This window comes from Bos indicus x Bos taurus, chromosome 7 (assembly GCF_003369695.1).
Source record: "Bos indicus x Bos taurus breed Angus x Brahman F1 hybrid chromosome 7, Bos_hybrid_MaternalHap_v2.0, whole genome shotgun sequence".
In the NCBI taxonomy this organism is placed as follows: domain Eukaryota; kingdom Metazoa; phylum Chordata; class Mammalia; order Artiodactyla; family Bovidae; genus Bos; species Bos indicus x Bos taurus.
The window spans coordinates 66,422,431-66,429,142 of record NC_040082.1 but is presented as its reverse complement, the minus strand read 5'-3'; the positions used below and the strand labels follow the sequence as shown (position 1 = coordinate 66,429,142).

The 6,712-nt window shown below is 45.9% G+C and overlaps 1 long non-coding RNA gene across 1 annotated transcript; it reads left to right on the top strand.

Annotated features, from left to right (window-relative positions):
- The first annotated feature begins 251 nt into the window (after window positions 1-251).
- Window positions 252-6,264, top strand: LOC113895385. Its single transcript, XR_003511825.1, has 2 exons — window positions 252-2,298; window positions 4,439-6,264. It is a non-coding gene; the product is annotated as an uncharacterized LOC113895385 (long non-coding RNA).
- Window positions 6,265-6,712: the final 448 nt, after the last annotated feature.

Below are 6,712 nucleotides of genomic sequence, written 5' to 3'. Positions count from 1 at the left end.
AATTTAACAAGCCACCTGCACCAAAAGATCATGGCAGCACTAGGTACAATAACCAAGACATGGAAGTAATGCAAGGGTACAGGGCAGATGAATGAAGGCAGAAAATGGGGTACATGTACACAATGCAATATTACTCAGACGTAAAGAAGGATGAAATAATGCCGGGAAGAAACTAGAGATGATCATACCAAGTGAAGTAAGTGAGACAGACAAAGACAAGTTATAGGATGTTACTTTCTGTGGAATCTAAATATGGATACAAATAAACTTCTTTACAAAAGAGAAACAGCCTCATAGAAAACAAACTCATGGTTACCAAAAAATAAAGGCGGAGGGACAGGGAATAATTAGCTGGTTCAGATCAATATATACACCTTAAAACAGATGCTAAAGGGCTCATAATAGTCACAAGTCCGAGAAGGCTTGTAAGTGACAGTCTGAGAGGGCAGGTAAATGACACCTGCCCTCAAGAAATGTCCTGGGGTAAATCACTGGGAAAAACAAATTCCAAACAGGACCAACTTTCAGGAAGCCAGATTGAAGAGGTAAATTGTTCTCACAAGATGTAAAATAAAAATAAAAGCACATGGAAAGACAGTCCACATCAGTAATTATTAAATCAATGCCAAACAAAACTACAAGGTGATGCCTCGCATACACTGGCCACGATGGTCATCGTCGAAAAGATCTCAGAGTAATTACTGCAGAGAATGTACAGAAAAGAAAATCCTCCCTCAGTCTCGGTGGGAATGTAAACGGTAAAGCCACGATGGAAAACAGCACGGAGATTCCTTGAAACACTAAACACAGAAGTATCATATGATCTGCAATCCCATTCCTCACTTAGGTCCAGAGAAAATCGCCGTTCAAAATGACACGTGCACCTTGATTTTCAGGGCAGCACTACTGCAATAGCCAAGACACAGAATCCACCAACATGTCCATTGACTGAAAAATGAAGACTATGTGGAACATCTGTACACTGGAATGCTGCTCAGCCATGAAACAGAACAAAATAAGGATATCGGCAGCAGCCTGGATATACCAAGAAATTATCATACTATAAATACTTTTCAGAAAGAAAAGGACAAATATCCTAAGATATCACATACAGGTGGAATCTATAAGTTCATACCAATGAACTAATTACAAAATAGAAACAGACTCATAGACTGAGAAAATCAAATTATGATTATCCAAGGAAAGTTAGAAGGGACAGATAAATTAAGAGTTTGGGATGAAAATATACACACTAATATACACCAAGTGGATAAATAAAAAGGACCCACTGAATAGAACTGGGGACTCTACTGAACAAACTGTAATAACCTATATGAGGAAAAAAAAAAAAACAGAGAAAGGATACACATCTATGCATAACTGAATCAAGTTCATGTACACCTAAAACAAACATAACATTGGAAATCAACTCTACCCCAATATAAAACAACAATAAATTACCAAATAAATTACATGAACTCGGTCTAGAGGACACCAGACAGTGGTGACGCTATGAATTAGATATATGACATGCTACGATATTAATACGACACCACCGAAGGTTTTCTTTCACTCAGTGGAATGCACAGCAGCAACTCACGCAAAGGTGCCTACCATATGTGAATGCGACAACATGGAGAGCAGAAAAAGGACCACAGGTTAGTCATGGGGACAAGACACACTGAGGTAAAGAGCATATATGAGGTCTCTGGGTACAGGATCCAGACCCACGTGGATGGGGGGAGACCCACACAATCCCCAGACCCTGCACCTGGGGTCACACGTCCACAGTCTCCAGGGTGACCCCCCTCCCCAGACCCTGTGCCTGGGGTCACACGTCCACAGTCTCTAGGGTGATCCCCCCTCCCAGACCCTGCACCTGGGGTGGCAAGACCCTTGGTTAGGACACCAGGTCTCTGCTGGTTGGGTCCCTGTGGTGGAAACAAGTGAGCTCCTATAACCTCATGACTTGGTAGATAGGAGTGTGGGGTCAGTCTCCTTCCCCTACACCTGTCCCAGAGAAGTCCTCCTCTCTTCTCTCTGGTTCTATGAGATAGTAACTGTTTTTACAGCTGTCACGATAATGTTGAACACACTACCTTGGTTCTGGCAGTCTCAGTCTTTTCTTGTCCAGCTGAAGTGCTGTGAAAACACATCAGATGCTGAGCTGGAAGACGAGGGACAGGTCTGGTCTCTGTTGAGTATGGACAGTCTACTGGAAGGAGATAACAGCAGCAACCTCACCTGCTGCCCACTGGCTTTTTGCCTGATCCATGTGCCCTGCAATCAATTGCCCAGGTAAACCTGCTCTCTTCTTGTCATGCTCATGCTGGTGAATTGGAATAATCACCAGGTAGCTCACCTGAGGAGTCTCCAGGAGACCCAGGGATGGGGAATCTTGCAGGGGGTAAAGAGGGAATAGGCACAGGTCTGTATAAAATGATATTGTAAAGCATTAACTCCTAACATGAGTGAAGCTCACATGTATTCTTTCCTTTTTTTAAGTTTTGTGTGTATGGTCTCCCTCTGCACATGATTCTGACCCACACAGATGGGGTGAGACTCACAGAGTCCCTAGACACCCCCACCTGGGGTCACACATCCCCTTAGTCAGGACACTATGGCTGTGGTCGGCGGGCCCCCAATGTGTAAACAAGCCAGGTCCATATAGTCAAAGCTATGGTTTTTCCAATAGTCATGTATGGATGTGAGAGTTGGACCATAAAGAAAGCTGAGTGCTGAAGAATTGATGTTTTTGACTTGTGGTGCTGGAGAAGACTCTTGAGAGTCCCTTGGACTGCAAGGAGACCAGTCCATCCTAAAGGAAATCAGTCCTGGGTGTTCAATGGAAGGACTGATGCTGAAGCTGAAGCTACAATATTTTGGCCACCTGATGGGAAAAGCTGACTCATTGGAAAAGACCCGGATGCTGGGAAAGATTGAAGGAAGGAGGAGAAGGGGACGACAGAGGAAGAGATGTTTGGATGGCATCACCGACTCAACAGACGTGAGTTTGAGCAAACACCAGGAGACAGTGGAGACCAGGGAAGCCTGGCGTGCTGCAGTCCATCGGGTCACAAAGAGTTGGACACGACTCAGAGACTGAACAGCAACAACCAGGTAGCCTGCCTGAGGTGTCTCGATGAGCCCCAGGGAAGGTGAACTCATCAGAGGGAAAGACTAAGAGCCCTGCCTCAGCACTGACCCCTGGGAGGGCCATGGAACCCCACGGTTACCCAGAGAAACCCACCTCAGCTCCAGACCCCAGACATCTGAGCACTGACATTCAGACGTAGGCACGAAGTTTTCCAGGACAGAGGCCAGGCCGGGTCTCTACCCAGGTCTCCATGTCCTACTGCACAGAGAACCCAGTCAGGTGTAAATGTTCTCATTGTAGAAGAACACGGTCTCATCTAAACATAATCAGTGTAGACAGGACTTGGAGAGGTCTGAATCTACCACGTAGACAGACCTTGGTCAGGTTCAAAGCAGCTCAGGGCTGCGCTCCCAGGAGGCACACCTTGGGTGTCTCATCATTGGACAGGGGGCTCATCCGTGTGTACGAACTAGGATGTACCTTTCTTGAAGAAATTATCACTGGGTTCCACACTTCACCCACATGAGGAAACGGAACAAAAGCTTTGTCACTAAACATTTTAACGGGCAAAACAAAACTGTGACCAGGTTCTGCAGCCACGCGGTGGTCAGGGCCCAGGGGAGAGCCAGGAGCTTCGTGGAGTGCAGCCCAGTGTCCTGCAAGGACGGACTGGAAGTGGCCCGGCTGCAGCGCCCCAGGCTTCCGGCAGGAGGCGCTGCCCCCTGCGCCCAGGAAGGACAGTCCTGCAGAGTCGGGCGGGGAGAGCGGGTCTGACTACCCTGATGGTCAATTAGGGATGGAGCGCGCTCAGGTCCTGCTTCCCCGCAGGGTGGGGGCAAGAGGGGCTGACACCTCCTAGGCTCCCAGTCAGGTGACTTCGTGCTGGGGCTGACGCCCACAGGGCACCGTGCTGCATCCAAGCGGGAATGCGGAAAGAGGTGGGGCATAGCCATCAGAGCAGAGAACCCACGGGGAGCTCCCACCTGCACCCGCCTGCCCACCTCGGGCCCCAAGCCCCCAGCCCATGACCCACTACCAGCTCCCCGCACCCCTGCACACATATGCCACTGCACACCTACACAACACCGTGCACACGTACAGCACATGTCCGCAAACAGGCGCACACACAGGCAAAGCACACACCAGGAATAAAATGAATACCCTAAACACAGGTGAAGCTCACATACATTCTTCCCTTCTGAGCTCTGGTGGATTTCAAAATAAAAAAGTCTATAAAGTAGTTAATGATGAATGACTTTTGTGTCATGGGACTTTCTGAAGTTGTTCCACAAACATTATAAGACATGAGAGATGAATGTAGATATTCTATGTTTCCTCCAGAGAAAAATGGACAAGCAGACCATGAACGTTGTCCAGCATGAAAGGAAGGCAGTTCTGACACAGGCTACAGCCTGGATGAAGCCCGAGGGCATTATGCTCAGTGACATAAGCCAGATACAGAAGAACAAATGATGTTTGAGTCCAGTCATAGAAGGTTCCTAGAGCAGTCGGCTCCCTAGATGCGGAAAACAGGATGGTAAGTGCCAGGCGCTGAGGGAGGGGAATGGGGACTGAGTGTCTCATGGGGACTGTCTCAGTTTTTCAAGATAGAAGTAACGACTGAACAACAACAAGAATGCACTGCAGCAGCGTTTACAACAGCTGACATAAAAGTAACCAAAATGTACATGGACAGATGAATGAATAAAAAAGTCATATATGCATAGAATGGAATATGATTCAGCCAGGAAAAAAATAATGCCATTTACAGGAATAAACCATAGAACAACCATATATTAATCTAGAACAATCATAGTAAGTGAAGTACTTCAGAAGATGAAACTGATATCAATGAGCTATTTTATAAAAGCGAAATACACGCACAGTCTTAGGAAACAAACATGGTTACTGAAGGGGAGTAGTGGGTGGAAGGGATAAATTAGGAGGTTGGGATTAATTTACAGTCACAAATACATATAGAATATAGAATCAACGCGGACCTCCTTTAGAAAGGGTAGTGTACTGCACACTCTATAATAACTTGTATGTGGAAGAAAACAAAGGGGAATCAATATGTTTGGGGATACCTGATGCAGAATCTCTACACCTACAAACACAACATTGTAAGTCAGCTATCCTCCAAAAGAAGGAAACATTAAGTTTCTTAAAAAAAACAACAAACAAGGACTAATGAGCTAGGCTTCTGGCATGTGCCAGAAGAAACCACGTACTAGGAGTAACCCTAAGGCTCTGGTTATTCTGGCCAACAGGAGTAGGTCATGAAGAAATCATGTCTCCTTGTGAACACGTACAGAGCTGATGAAATGTAAATGCTAAGAATGGCTGTTGAGAGGAGTACGGAACTGCCTTTTTAAATTTTCAGTAAGACAAACATATTGATTCCAGCCCAGGTCACAGGAGGACTTAAAGCATATCCTGCTCAGCGTTCCCAATAAGGGAAGAAGGTGCCTGAACAGCAGTTCCACTTGAAGTTGGCAGACAGCCTCAGTGAGGGACACATCAGTCAAGTCTCTTCCTCATCAGGCAGATAACGAGACTCCCTCCTCAGAGCAAAGGGCTCCTTAACTCTAAATTCATTTTGTACAGAGAAGAGGAAAGAATCAGACAATCAAACTATAAACTAAATCAACTATTTTTATTTTTAAATTTAAATATAAAAAGTGAAGGATAAAAGCAGCAAAAATTATACTTGAAGTGACTAAATTACAAACTAAATCAACTATATATTCTGACATATGTTAAAAAGAGGAGGAGGATGGAAGCAACAGAAATTACTGTAAGTGAGTGGCCCTTGACTATGTGGGTACTACCCAAGTTCTCCAGTCGACTCCACCGCTAGACTTGGCTACAGACACCATCCAGGAACCAGAGTCGCTCTTTCCATCACATCAGGAGGAGCCTTCTTGTCACCGGGGCAGGGAGAGAACCCAGGTCTGTGCCTTCAGGCACCTCTTCTGCCAGGCTCCAAGCAGAAGGCTCAACCTGAGTTGTGTCCTTCATCTTCTTCTCCTGCAGGTTAATGGTAGGAGAATGAGGTGAAGAAAGCACCTAGAACTTAGGCAACTCCCCTTTCTGCAGTTGTTTTATTTTCTTCTCCTTCTGTAAGTGACTTTTTTGAATCAAAAGAGAAAGGGCATATTTCCACAGTTCTCCTCACTGGGATTTTGGGCTTAAAAGGTACTCCTGCTGCTGCTGCTAAGTCACTTCAGTCGTGTCTGACTCTGCGACCTCATAGACAGCAGCCCACGAGGCTCGTCCGTCCATGGGATTTTCCAGGCAAGAGTACTGGAGTGGGGTGCTCCATCATGGGGTAATTGTTGAGCTTTTATCACTCCTGGCTTCTCCTCATCCTCATCTTCTTGGGTGGGTTTTGGGTTCTCTTCCTCCGAACAAAGGCAGGAGTCCTGGGACAGTGAGTGGAATTGCTTTCTCTTTAGGAACACCCAGAACACCTAACAAGATAAATAAGGGCAAGGCTTCCCATAAATTTAAAGTGTTTATCTTCCAATACCCTCTTTGCTCTTCTCTGTTTGGTTCTGTCCTCCATTTCAAAATCAAAGCCAATAGGCACAGTGGGTGGCTTCTCCGGCAGCT